The sequence below is a fragment of the Canis aureus genome, chromosome 11, assembly GCF_053574225.1.
Source record: "Canis aureus isolate CA01 chromosome 11, VMU_Caureus_v.1.0, whole genome shotgun sequence".
In the NCBI taxonomy this organism is placed as follows: domain Eukaryota; kingdom Metazoa; phylum Chordata; class Mammalia; order Carnivora; family Canidae; genus Canis; species Canis aureus.
The window spans coordinates 69,113,095-69,127,645 of record NC_135621.1 but is presented as its reverse complement, the minus strand read 5'-3'; the positions used below and the strand labels follow the sequence as shown (position 1 = coordinate 69,127,645).

The 14,551-nt window shown below is 39.5% G+C and overlaps 1 long non-coding RNA gene across 5 annotated transcripts; it reads right to left on the bottom strand.

Moving 5' to 3' along the window:
- Positions 1 to 802: 802 nt before the first annotated feature.
- On the bottom strand, positions 803 to 12,827 carry LOC144324306 (uncharacterized). 5 transcript variants are annotated; one of them, XR_013389832.1, is made up of 6 exons: positions 12,376 to 12,827; positions 11,582 to 11,635; positions 9,648 to 9,783; positions 7,919 to 8,037; positions 3,455 to 3,967; positions 803 to 1,039 (listed from the first exon to the last, which is right to left on the bottom strand). It is a non-coding gene; the product is annotated as an uncharacterized LOC144324306 (long non-coding RNA). The 5 variants fall into 5 exon arrangements; XR_013389834.1 differs by lacking the exon at positions 3,455 to 3,967; XR_013389835.1 differs by lacking the exon at positions 7,919 to 8,037.
- Between the last annotated feature and the right edge of the window lie 1,724 nt (positions 12,828 to 14,551).

Here is a 14,551-nt window from a genome sequence, read left to right as displayed (position 1 = left end):
TAATCCAATGTAACTGATATCCCCATGAAAAGAGGACATTTGGACACACAGAGAGACAAACACACACAGAGAGGATGATGTGAAGACAGATGGGGGAAAATAGCCATGTGATTGGAATGATGCATCTACAAGCCAAGGAATGCCAAGAATTGTTGGCCAACACCAGAAGCTAGAAGAGGCAATGAAGGATTCCCTCCTAGAGGAACCACAAGAAAGTAGGCCAACACCTTGGTTTCAGAATTCCAACCTCCAGATCTTTGAAACAATACATTTATTTTGTTTTAAGCCATCCACTTGCTGGCACTTTACACAACAGCCTCAGAAAACTGATGCTTAATAACCATTTCTAGACTAACATGCCCCCAAGAGGGCTCCTGCCCAACCCCCACATCCCCATCTCCTGCCACTTCTCTCCTTCTCTGTCAGTGGGAACTCTATTTTACCAGTTGCTCATACAAAACCCTTTGGAATCATCCTTGATTCCTATTATGCCCTCATTCTCCTCATGAAATCTTTCCTTAAAATTTAGTATTTTATAGAATCTAAGATACCATCAGTTGTGAGGTATGTGATTGTAGTATTCATTCCTAAGAAAGAAAAAAAAAATCTGACCATCTTATAACTCAATGGTATTGCTTGGAATTTGTATTTTATACTTATTTAAAGATCTCCAAACTTACGTAGACATAATTTTTTAGCCATATATCATCCTCGTTCATATAGCAAAGGAAAATGTATGTAAAAGAAGTTGGTTAAAAAAAAAAGAAGAAGTTGTTTAAGGTTCCCAAAAATATTATCCAACTTCAGAACCCATTTTCTTTATTGCTTTGACTCAGAGTCTCAGAAATACACGTTTGTCTGAAAACATCATTCATGATGCCATTAAGAGTAGTAGCAATGCAGTGCTCTCTTCCTGCAGATGTCAAGCAGAAGCTGCAGAACTCTTGCTGATCTGTGACCAACTGAGGGAAAATAAAAGCTCCAAACCGGGTACGCGCATGTGCGGATAAATGGCAACTCCATCTCTATGCCTCTTGACCTATAGTAATGGTAAGAAGCCATCAATTATAAGTTGGATTCCAATTTCATAGGTGCTAAAATGTTAAAAAAAAATCTTAGAACCAAAATATATCTATTCTCTACCACTACCCTCCTGATTCAAGCCATTATCATCTATTTTTCTACTTGCTCCTCTATAATCTGTTTTCCACACAGCAGTTCGTGTGATGCTTTCACATTGTGAATTCAATTTTCTTGAGCACACCAACCATAATTGTAAATCAGGGCCTTTGTACTGGTTGGTCCCTCTTTCTGAAACGCTCTTGTCCCAGATATCCATATGTATCACCTCTTCATCCCTTTTAAGTCACCATTCAAATGTTGCCTTCTCAGCAAGGATTTTCATGGCCATCTGCTCAAAAATTTCTCTACCCACATATTCTCTTTCCATGCTTTAGATTCCCCCATAGTATTTATTATATAAATATTTAAGTAAATGTTTATATACACATATGCAAATATAAATATTTATATGGGTCTGGAATATATATTATATTATATTGCATTGTTTTCTACTCTACAAATATCCATAGATATAGGAATGATAGATAGATAGATAGATAGATGATAGATAGATAGATAGATAGATAGATAGATAGATAGACATTAATTTCTGTATTGTCTCTTTCCACTATAGAGTAAGCTCCAAGAAGACAAGGATGCTGTCTGTTTTTGTTCCCCAGGCTGAAAACAATAACTTGCACATAAACAGGGCATAATAAGCATCTGTTGAATGAAAAATGTAATAGAAATGGATTAAATGTAGCAGTAAATACCAAAATTGCCATAGAACCTGAGGAGTGAAGTAAGTCAATCGGAGAAGGACAATGTATGTTCTCATTCATTTGGGGAATATAAATAACAGTGAAAGGGAATATAAGGGAAGGGAGAAGAAAAAGACTCCTAACTGGGAAACAAACTAGGGGTGGTGGAAGGGGAGGAGGGCGGGGGGTGGGGGTGAATGGGTGACGGGCACGGAGGGGGGCACTTGACGGGATGAGCACTGGGTGTTATTCTGTATGTTGGTAAATTGAACACCAATAAAAAATTAATTTATTAAAAAAAATTAAAAATTAAATTAAATTAAAAAAAAAAAGAACCTGAGGAGTGGGGTCAAAAACACTTGGTATCTTTCCTTGGGTATAAACTCTGTTCCACCTGTGATCATTCTATAAACTCAGTATTGGAGGGGTGAATAGGGTGAACCTAGAAACAAACCCATCACCATCTGCTTTACCCTGCTCCTGATTGTTATTAAGACTCTAAAGAGAAGAATGTAGGGGGAAAACAGAAATTAGGGCCACTATTTCTGGATACACTGGACATCTTACATGGTATTCACAATGAACGAGTGATGCAGTGTCAGCATTCAGAGTCCTCCCAGCAGCTGGAATGCCATCAGCCCTCCAGGACAGGCCAGGTGTCAATTTTTCCTTGGTCTTCTACCCATGCTCACTTTCTCCCCCCGCCCCCTTTTGTTTTCATTCCCATGGGTTACAGAAAAATGCCTGCTTGATTCTACTACTCTGAATGTAAACCTTTTTCTCCATCAGCACTGTACATGTCTGATGAGCAGGAACTTCATCTCCCATCTACAGAGTATCTTTAACAGCCCCTAGCACAGGGATATATCTTTTTGGAAGTGGATAAAGTTGCAGAGAAAAGTGGAATGTGTTAACATTTAATAAGGGTGTCAGGGAGTCTTCACAGGGTGAGCCTTAGATAGAGTGTTTGGAAAGTTTACTTGCCAAGAATCTCATTGGATTGGAAGTCATAAGCACTAGAGAAAGTAGTGAATATCAATCAAATTGCCTTGTGGAGAGTTAAGTCTGTCCACATTTGTCTCTCATTTTAGGGAACTGAGCAAGAGTAAAAGAACCTATCCTCAGTTTACTTATGCTCAGAGGTACTTTTTAGGAGATTGTAGTTTATAGTTATGGAATGAAGCTGGGCAAGTATACAATGATATTTTATTTTTTTGTTTTTGTTTTATTTATAGCTGATTGTTCATCATACGTAGAGTTAGCTTTTTCTGCACAACACTATCAACCTTAATTCTAGATCTAGTGAACTTCTCTGTTTGCCTTCAGACTATATACATTTAGAGAAATTTCCTAAAATCCTTCCTGGAAGAAGCATCTTTTGGCAGGTGCCTACCTTGAAGCCAATTTGAGTCATTATTGAAAAGAATCTTAAGTGACCTATGCTATTTAATTTCCAGTTTCTACTTTTAGTTCTTTTTTTTTTAATCTTGCTATTCTGTATTTTATCCAAATAAAAATAATATTGAAATTTCAGAAATCATAAACAAAAATGAAATGAGGGAGTTTGGAGAGTCTTTTTCTGGCTGGAACCTTACTACATTTCATCTTTTATTATGCAACCATATATTTACCTGATGTTCAGCGGTTGTACTGAACAGAGATCATCAATTTAAATAATTCATATGCTTATAAAGGGCTTGGATGATTTGTGATATGAAAAGACAACATTGTTTCAATGGTTCAGCTGTGCTGTGACTGGGATGAAGAATTAATGTGATCTTTGAAAAGGTAGAGTGGCCCATATAGCTCTTGTTTTATTCCGTTTAGAATAAACTTTAGAACTCAGTGTATCATCTTCGCAAGGTGGGCAGTATCACTGTTGGACAACTTCAGAGGGCATTATCCACATTTATTGTGTGTGAAGGAATTCCTGGAACGGTTGCCTCCTGACATTTATATTGAGTACAATTTTGAGTGGTGCCTCTCGAAGTTCTGCCGCCCTGAGGAATGCTGAGGTGAGCTTAAAGAATCAAGCCAAGAGCATTGGAGGAGGAAATCTTCAGGCACCCTGGTTAGCTCTATGGCTGGGTCTCAACAGATGCTACGCTCAGGTCAATGATTCTTGCTTGCAATTTTAAAATGAACTAAAGATAAACACAAGTAATAAAGTCATTAGATTCAAGATTGAATGGACATGATAAAAAAAACTCAAATGAAAACTTTTAAAAATTTTTCAAGGAAATGATGAAAAACTATATGGCATTAACTAAAAAGTAAAAGCAAAAGTTCTGCTTAATAAAATGATAAAGTGAATAATGAATAGTGAAAAAAAGATCAAGTACGAAAATCATAAAATGATAAATGAATGAACAAATGAATGAATGAATGATTATATAAATAAAATAGAACATCAGCCAACCGTTCCAGGAAACTCATAGATATGGGACTGAAGGCCAGAAGTAGCCCTTGCCCAGAAAGTCCTTGCAGGTCTGGTTTCCTTTTCTTGTCTTATCCATCCTTTCCCATCCTCAGCAGATCATGAGATGTCAGGATGGTGGAGGAAGCAGTGAGCAAATCTATCTAATTAGAAATCTATCTAATATGTACATAAATTCTGTAGATGACTGTGAAATTCAAAAGCCTAGCATTGAAAAGGAAAAAAAGTACCTGACAAAGCTATGTTTATATGCGTCCATGACCATTTTCTCAATAAACTAAAAATAGAAGTGAACTTCCTTAACCTTGTAAAAGGAATCTATCAAAAATCCATAACAAACCACATATTGAAACACTAGGTGTTTTTCCCCTTAAGATCAGAGACAAGACAGAAATGTCCACTCTCACCACTAATACTTAACATAAACATTAGAGACGCTAGCCAGTTGAATAAAGGCAAGAGAAAAAACAAGAGGCACCCATTTGGGAAAGGAAAAAATAAAACTCTGTTAGCAGATGACTCCCTAGTCTGTGCACAAAATGCTATGAAATCTCCTAAAAGCCACTAGAATTAACAAATACATTCAGCAAGTTTGCAGTTTATAAAACAAAAATCAATTGCATTTCTGTGGACTAACAATGAACAATCATAAACTGAATTTTAAAAATCAATACCATTATATTAACATCAAAGTATGAAATACCTGGTGATAAATCTGACAAAAAATGTGCAAAACTTATATACTAAAATTTACAAGACATTGCTGAGAGAAATTAAAGAAGACTTAAATGAATGGAGACATATATCATGCTCGTGTATTGAAAGACTCTCAATACTATTGTATGAGTCAATTGGATCAATTCTCCCCAAAATTTATCTGTAGATTGAATCTAAGCAAGATTTTGTAGAAATTCGCTAGCTGATCCTCAGATTTATAAAGAAGTGCGAAGAACCTAAATAGCCCAGGCAACTTTGAAAAAGGTAAACAAAGCTAAAGGGCTTATAGTATCTAACTTCAAAATTTATTCAAAAGCTCCAGTGAGGGGCATCTGCCTTTGGCTCTGGCCATGTTCTCAGGGCCTTTTTTTTTTTTTTTTAAAAAAAAAAAAAGCTACAGTGTTTGTAGCACTGACATCAACATAGATCATTGGGACAGAATTGAGAAGACAGAAAATAGGTCTATACATACGGTCCGTTTACTTTCAACGAAAGTACAAAGGCAAAATTTAATACAGGAAGAATAATCTTTTCAACAAATGGTGCCAGAATGATCGGATGTCCGTTTGAAATCAAAAACAAAAACAAAACCTTCATCAATATCATTCAGTGTATACAGCTATTAAGTCAAGGTCAATCATAGAGCTAAATGTAAACCCTAAAATTTCTGGGGAAAACAAATAGGAGAAAGTCTTTGTGAACTTGTGTGAGGCTGTTTGTGTTAGATTTCTTAGATAGAACACCAAAGTGGAATCCACTAAGCAAAAACTGGATGAATTCATCAAAATTAAGAAATTCTGCATTTTGGAAGGCACTCTGAATTGAAAAGATAAGACTCAAAGTAGGACAAAATATTTGCAAATCGCATATCTGATAGAGAACTTCTATCCATAGTATAAAAAGAATTCTAATTCAATAATAAATCAAACCGTTTAATAAAAACAGTTAACAAATTTGAACAGCTATCTCAGCAAAAAAAGATATAGCAAGAACACAGAAAAGTGCTTAACAAATACAAATTCAAGCCACAGTGAAATACTACCATTATACTTTTTAGGATGGCTAATATTAGAAGGACAGATCGTATCAAGTGTTGGCAAGAATGTGGAGCAATAGAAATTCTCATGCACTGTTGGTAAGAATGTAAAATGATGCAATTGCTTCAGAAAACAGTTTGCCCAGTGTCTCAAAAAGTTAAGCGTACACCTACCACATGACCCAGCCATGCCATTCCTAGGTTACCCAAGAGAAAGGGAAGCATATGTCTAGACAAAGACTTATACGTGATTGTTCAAAGAGCTTTATTTATGATATATAAAAACTTAGGTGTCTGTCATCAGGTGAATGAATCGACAAATTGTATATTCAGAGGGTGGAATAGTAGAACTGAGTAATAGAAAGTACTCATGCAACAATATGAACGAATCTCAAAATAATTATACTGAGTAAGAGAAGCTAGAGGGAAAAAAAAAAGAGTGTGCACTGTGTGGGTCCATTCACATAAAATACAGGAAATACAAACTAATCTATAGTGACAGAGAGCCTATCAGTGGTTTTCTGATAATTGGTGGGAGAGAGATCTGAAGAGGGCTGGGGATGAGAACTTAGGAGGGAGAATGAAGAAACTTCTGGGATTGATGGATATGTTCATTGTCTTGATTATGGTAATGACTTCACAGGTGAATAATATATGTCAAAAATGATTACATTGTGCACTTTGAGTGTGTATAGTTTATTTTGTCATTTATGCCTTAATAAAGTTGTTAAACTTAATAAAAAAATGTTTACTTGGAGAAACAGTATATGCTCAATTCATTCTTAAGTACTGATTAGATTCTAGCTATGGATCAGGTTTTTTTGAAAGTGAAATTGAGAAATACTATCTCAACTGGTAATCGGCTGGATGAATTTCAAGTTGAAGAAACCAGAGAGTAACCCACAGAGAAGACATAGGCTCTGGAATTAGAAGGACCTGAACTCAGATCCACGCTCTTCTACTCAACACCTGCATGACCTTTGGAAAGTCAACCAACTTCTCTGAGCTGCAATCACGTTATCTGCAGGAGAAAGCACGTCTGCGAGGGGTCACGCAGTGTTTAGAAATCAGGCACATAAAGTATTTTGCAAAAGCAGTCACTGCCTATAGGAGAGGTGGTAGGAGCCAGGAGAAGGACCTCGCATCTTTCTCCTGCTTTCTGACCTCACCCTAGCGCCTCTACGACAGAGCCTAACCTCAAGGCAGCTGGCAAACGAGCCCAGGAAAATAAGTGTGCTGGTTTCCAGCCCCAGCAGCACGGGGGAGGGTATCAAAGGGTAGGACAGAGAGGCTACAGGTAACTGTGCAGCCCAGTATCTACAGGAGTAACTGCAGAGGGAGAAGAGCGAAGGTGGAGATTGACGCAACGGAGAAAGAGAAGTGGTTGGAAAGATGTGAACCAGACAAACCGTGCTCTGGAAGTCCGATGAAGAGAGTCCAGAAAGGCCATGCATCCAGGGGTGTCCAGTCCTGGGGAGAGGGCAGGGTCTAAAAGATAGCTTTTGGATTTGTCAACTAGCAGTCCTAACAACCCTGAAAATCTAGAACTTGCTTTTCAACTGCGGTAGGAGCAGATGCCAGATTTCAGAAAAACTTAGATTTCACCAGGTAAGGTAGTGGTCATAAAATTGCTCATTGCTGAAGTTTAACCAAAAATGGAGAAATCAACTGGCTTTCACACCTGTCTCAGAAACTGGACCTCCACAGGGTGACCAATTCATCCCATGTCCCAGGACTTTCCTAGTTGTAGCTTGGAGAACCCCTGCTCCCACAACCCCTTATTTCCAGGCAAGCTGAGAGGCCGGTCACCATGACCCTGGTTGTCTCAGAGAATGTTCTGTACAAAAGAGCTACATTCAGACTTCAGCAAAGGATACAAAAGATTCTGTTATTCGAAGGTACTACCGTATTTCCAGGGCAACCCTTGGTTTGCTGCCCAGCTCACTAATGGCGCAGTCCTTCCACTTGATTTTAAATGCGATTCTTCTCCATCCGGGTCTCACCCTCTTTAGTCCATCTGTTGGCTGCAACGACATCCCAGGAGAAGTATTCTCCTACTTGGCTTTTCAAGCTCAACCTTTTCACGACACCCCAGTTAATTAATATCTGCCCTGGGTCAGCCTGGAGGAAAACGCATTGAGCTTGGAGATTTCCATTTTAACATTGAACCCCAGGAAGGAGCAAGGCAAATTTATACCAGTGGGTCTAATTGCTAGAAAGGTAATTCTGCAAAGATGGAAATCAGCTGAAAGATTAACACTGCTATACCAGCCTGAGTGCCCTGGCTAACAGAGAGAAAATAATGTTTCAATTAAATGAAAGGATACTGAATTAGGTAGATTACTCAGGAGACTGGTAATGGAATACAGAGCCTTTCACCTCCAGGTCACCATTACTAATATGGTCCAGGGCAGTTCTAGACCATAGTTTTGAGGGGCTGATGGCTCACCCCAGCCCTTGCTGTCTGCAGTACTTGATGAACTGATCTCCCAGAGCACCTGCATCAGCCTCAAAGGTCACGATGGTTCACTGAAGATGTAAGAGGAAGCAAAACCCCTTCTTTGGAGAGGAGGGGCTGACCATGAGGGTAGCTAAGGGCTAAGGCAAGACAACAGAAACTGCTACAGGGAGATTGGGATGGGGGGCGGGAGGGAGGAAGTGATTCAAAATGGGGAGCCACGCAGAAGAAGGAAATCACATCCTGACTCACATACAAGGGGGTTAACTGAGTTAGCCTGAACTTAGAGTTGGGCTGGAAGTGCAAGTGGTGATTAAGGGTTTGCTCTTTGTGTGTGTTGGGAGGGGATGGCTAGGGAGGCGTTGGTCTGGATTAGAAGTCAAAAGTTGGGGGTCGGAACTCGATGAGCAAAACTGAGTCATGAAATCACTTGTTATCACCCACGTTTGAATATGTCCCAGGGCTTATCTTACTCCACAAAATATTACCACAGGCGGATAAAGTCTGATATAAGGAGATTAGCTTAATTCCCCATGCCAGTGTAACAAAAATCCTCCCCCATAATGGAACCCATATGTCAGCTGAGGTCTCCCTGCCCAGATAAGATTGTCTCAAACTTTACATTCCACACCTCGTGGGAGTCTAAAGGAGACCCCAAGGTTTCTGCACATGAGCAGAGCTTCTCATGGTTACCCCTGGATCTAAATTCCACTTTTCCTGAGTAAATTCAGTGTATAGGTTATCTTGCCGTTCTGGGCCTGCTGTGTGTCCAAGAGGCTCTAAATGAGAAACTCAGCTGCTTCCTCCATCTCCACAATCACTGTATTATTCCAAGATATTTATGCTCACAGAGATTTCATTCAAAATGGGAGATGAAGCATGGAAGGGAGGAAGATGTTTCTATCACAGAACACAGGCCAAAATGGGGGCAGTCCCCAATCTTCAAAGTCTCAGAGCACTCCACCACTGAGGATATATGTATATATATATAGTTTTTCTTTTTTTGGCCTCTTCACCTTATTCTTACCTCTGTCTATTACTATCCAACTGCCTCTCTCTTTCCCCTTGACATTCAAGATTGCCTCAGAAACCCCACATCCTTCTTATGTCCTTTGCAATTCTCCCTTCCACAGTCTCTGGATCAACTCATTGAGCCTCCCAGCAAGGCAAACATACCTTCAGGCTAGGAATCCACCTTCTAGAGGGAGGAATCTGGATTTTGGATTTTTTTTTCTCCCCACTACAGTTGTAGACCGAAGAACCATTTCAACAATAGGTCCCCAAATTAGGAACTTCCTGGTTGAGGTCATTTCTTAGAATATAAAACAGAAATATGGGTGTGTAGTAGTTAATGTTCAAAAGCATATTTGCAGATTGAGTTCCCCCAAGTAGAAGGCATAACTAGAATTTTGGCAGAATTTTGGCTCTGACAGAGCAGGGATGGGCCATGGCCATGCTCCTAGACATGAACAGCCCCACAGTAATTCTAAATTGATGAACCAACTCTTTAATCAAGACAGTTTGGGGAAATTCAGCTTGAAAGAAGCTGCTTGGGGTCTGAGTGCCTCGGAATGTGTTTCTGATGGTGGGGAGCGGGGATAGATTTGTTATCTCACTATAGACAGCAGGTTTAGCATCACCAGCTGCTGAAATAATCTACAGGCTTCAAAGTTGCTTTCTAGAAATATAATTGTGGTAAGTATACGGCTTTTCACTTTTCTATTAAATGTTGTAGAAATAAATCCTTTCGACATAAGATGCAGTTGGCAATACCCTAGTTCTCAACTAACTCAAATCTTCATTTTACGGATAAGGAAACTGAGGCCCTAAGAGTTTGGTGGCCTTGGAGCAGGAAAAGGGAGCTGTTCTCCTCATCTGCCCTTTGTTACCATCCCCTGGGCCTCATGCATTAATGCCTTGTAGATTTATAAGAGCAAAAGTGATTTATGAATCCTGGGGAATGACAACAAGGAGAATTTTTAAAACATATGTTTAAGTATTCTATGCCCTTGATTTGGTGGGAGATGTAAGAGAGCAGGGGAAAGTTGACCTATAGATCATCAGGATAATCCAGCTGGGCAAATAAGACAGCTTTTCATTAGCTGGGTACTTTGGAGTAGCTGGGATATTTTTATTCTGGTAATGGAGAGATAGATATGGCCTCTGGGAACAGTTCTTGGAAATTGTACTTTCTCCAGATGCTCAATTTGGGTGTGGGACAGATTGGCTTCAAGGCCAAGAGCAACAAACATTACCATAAGCCCACTGGTCAGAAAGCTGAGGATCTTCAAAGGTCTGGAGGCTTGCCACGGGACCCTTGGGGTTTTGTCATCAGTCTCTACAGCAACTTTACAAATTTTGGAGCAGCACTAGTCATCAAAGTCAATGGTCAACAGAGCCAGCTCAGGTGGGAATAACCCACTGCTGGTGAGCCCTGGTACCTAGTGCCCCTCTCTGGACACCTAGCCCATCAGGCTGCAAGACAACCATTTAGTGAAAGGTCAGTCATTTCCCTAGTGGTCTCCTAGCACTCCGTGGGAGGTAATAAAGTTCCTTCTGCTCCAGGGTTCCAGCACTTACAGGCAGAAACTGGCTGAATAGACAATGTCTGGGAGTATTTTTAAAATACACAATCTGATCCTGATAACTGAGTATCTCCATAAAGCCATCAAATATTAATTTTTATTGAATGAATATTTTCGAAAGCACCCTTGGAGATCTCAAGTTTGGAGGTAGGGAGGGTTAGGCAGCACTTCAGAAGTTTATTATTGGCAGATATAACTATATCAGTATCAGCAATAGACAGGCGGAAGAGTTTACACATTGGAAATACAGACATAGTATGAAGAGTGTAGACAGTCCCCAACCACATCTGTCTAGCAAGTCTACAGGGAAACGGACTACATGCAAGTTCCTAAGAAATGGACTCTACGTGCAGCAAAATGTGCATTTACAAAATGGCATTCTAGTGTCAGGAAATGCTAATAGATAAGTGCCTTTCTTCTTGCCTGACTTTGATATGCATCAAACTCTCGTTTGCCTTGATTTGGGAAAATCTGAATTCCAGAATTTATTGGAAAAAAAAACATTGTGTTTTAAAAATGTATTACCTGTGTATTTCCTGAAAAGTCACAATCTGAATTTTAAAAGCAAAGCGGCTCATCCTTAAAAAAAAAAAAAAAAAAAAAAAAAAACATAAAATAAGTGGCTCCTCCTTGAATATGGATTTATTTGACTCTGTTATACCAACCATTTTCTAATCTAATTTAAACTTTTAATTTACTTTTCAGTGATGTAAAAATAGGTCTTAGCCCATCTCCTAACCAAAGAGATACCAGTTTTACTGAGTGTTCTGTGCTCCTTTAGGGCTTTCATTGCACTTCTAAATGGTTTTTATCTTTCCACTTGACTTATTTTTTTTCTTTTCTTTTTTGTTTTCCTATTAGTTTTGCCTTTTTTTTTTTTGAGGAACATCTTAAAACTGAATTGAGATGAGTTAAGAATGTCAAAACCAGTCATAGATTGACTGGAAATGATGACTGCAGATACAATAGAAAAGGTGTAATAGGAGTTTGCCTTTACGAAAAGCATGTGCTTCTTTTTTTTTGTTTTTCCAATTGTTCCCTTTATGAAGACAGCACAAGCTTTATATAATTCAGTTATTTTATAGGCAGGACTATAAGCCAAACCAAAGGACTACCTGCTTTCATCGCTATCAAGTCACCACAAATGTTCCCCTGCTGACCTGGTTTGAAGGATTGGCTGATACATGATTAGCACTTGGTCTAGTCTGATGGCCAAGTATCCTAAATGCTGGGACCCGATCTGTTGCAGCAGTGAATTCCCAACAAATGAAATGATTGCATTAATACTCTCAGGCCATTCACTGAATTCTCTCACTTACCAGAAGCCTAAGGAGCAAAGGCCACTGACTGCTAAAGGTTTCCAAAGCCCATGTGCATGTGCACACGCGATCAAACCATTTGGATCCATGGGCTAACCTAGAATAGAGCTTCTGTTTCATGTACATACAGTATTTTTCATTCATCTCAAAGTTCAGAGGTGTTGGAGAAAGTGTGCGGCTGAGACTCAGAAGATCTGCATCCAGTCCAGCCCCTCCGAGAGCTGGTCGCGTGGCATCGGTTTGGTAGAGGACACGTCTCCAGGAGTTGTCTCCATGGCACAACCACTGGGAGAGGGACAGCGTTGGCTCCTGGGAGGGAGAAGCTCTTCATCTGTCAAAAAGAGATGTTCATCATCCTGAGCCCTCCACGTGCCTGTTTCTTTCTCAATTTTGCTACCCTCAAATCTTTTCTTTGCTATCTATAAACACAGATTTCTAAAGTGATAGGCTTTCAGGATATATTGCACTAATACATCATCAGCATTGTCATTATGATGTATTAACACAATGCATCATCATAGACCTGTCAGGACCATGATTTATGACTCAAAAATGTGTTGTAGTATAGCGAGGCATCGGGGACCCCATTGACGGAATGCTTGTTTATTTTTACACTTAAGGGCTTTGAAAGTAAGCTTCAGACTACTTTTCCTCAAAGAAGAACTAGGGGAAGACTTTGAAAGGAGGACTCCGTTTCAAAACACTGGAGGGGCCAGTGGGTCACTTAAGACATAAAGGTTTATGTTTTCCCAGACCACTTTAAGTTCAGAATCAAACTTCCACACTCCAAGTCATTTGGCTCCCGCTGGAAGAATTTGGCCTTTTCCATGTCTTTCCACCCCTCTATTTAGAACTCCCTTAATAGTTAAGTGTGCGAGGTGTGGTAGGAAAGGTATACATTAGAGGCTTTCTTTTACTGCCAAAAGTAATAAGGATAGTGTTATATTTTATGAGAGTAATAAATGAGATTATGCAAGGAAAATTTGCTTGCAAGGTAACTGGGTACTGGCATTACACATTTTCTCTTTCTGAGCATTAAGTTCTTTCATAATGTCCTCAACACAGTGTTAAGCACATACTGCATGAATAGCATTGAGTACGGTGCCAAGAGTAAGGCAAAAGATGCAGAACCGTCGTAGGGCATTAAAGCAAGCCAAAAAGCAAAATTATATCATTCAAATAATATCCCCTTGGAAATGACTGAGACGGGACAAGGCTCATCAGGAAAGGCTCCTGGACAAGATGAGTCATGAAGCAAAGTGGGAAGGACGGATGTTAGGAAAGAGACGAGAGCGACATGTGACTTCTCCCCACGTCCTGGATAGCACTTCTCTCCAGGATACACTTTCCCTCACTTGTTCACCAGCCTGGTTTCTTAAGCACTGAGGGAACGTGAAATCTGGACCATACAGACTTGTACCAGCTCAGGTTCTTGCAACCTTCTCTGCAGAGCCCACCTCCACCTTTCATTTTGTCTAGCCAGCAGCATCATCAATTCCCTAAATGACAAAATGGAATGATGGGAAAGGTAGCCCGTGCCTTTGGCCAAATGTTCTCTTATTAACAGATCCAAGGACCTGGGCCAGAGTCCCGAACTTGGCAGGTCAGAGCAAATGTCACCTTAAGGGTATCTGTACAGTATGACACACTTTTCCTTACTGCAAAAATTTTAATGTAATTACAGCCAAGCCTGATTCTCCCAGGCTTAATTCATCCCCGTGTCTGGCGAGCCGGAAATGTGACTAGCAAAGAATTCACTAACAGGAGAGGCGAGGGATTTGCCAAGAGTTTGTTAATCTGAAGGTTTATTTTTTCATCCAGATATAAAGCGAGTTTGCAAACTGGTTCAGATTAACCAGGTCAAGTTGTATATTTTATTAACTTTAAAACAGTTTTAAAAAAATCCTTTTCACATTAAAAAAAAAAGTACATAGAGTTAGACAGGGGTGATGGGGGTGAAGGGAGGTTGTCTGCTTAATAAAAGTTATAAGGAGAGATGTGTCAGCTGTTTAATTTCCACTTTCTGGTTTCGGCCAGAAACAGCTGCAAAATGTCTACTCTAACTCAAGTCTTTTTATGACTTCAACTAGCTTCTTACTCAAAAATGCCTTTTATTGATTTTCTAAAGAATCTCACCAAAAGGATCCCCATGGAGAGAAGAAAGAACATATTTGAA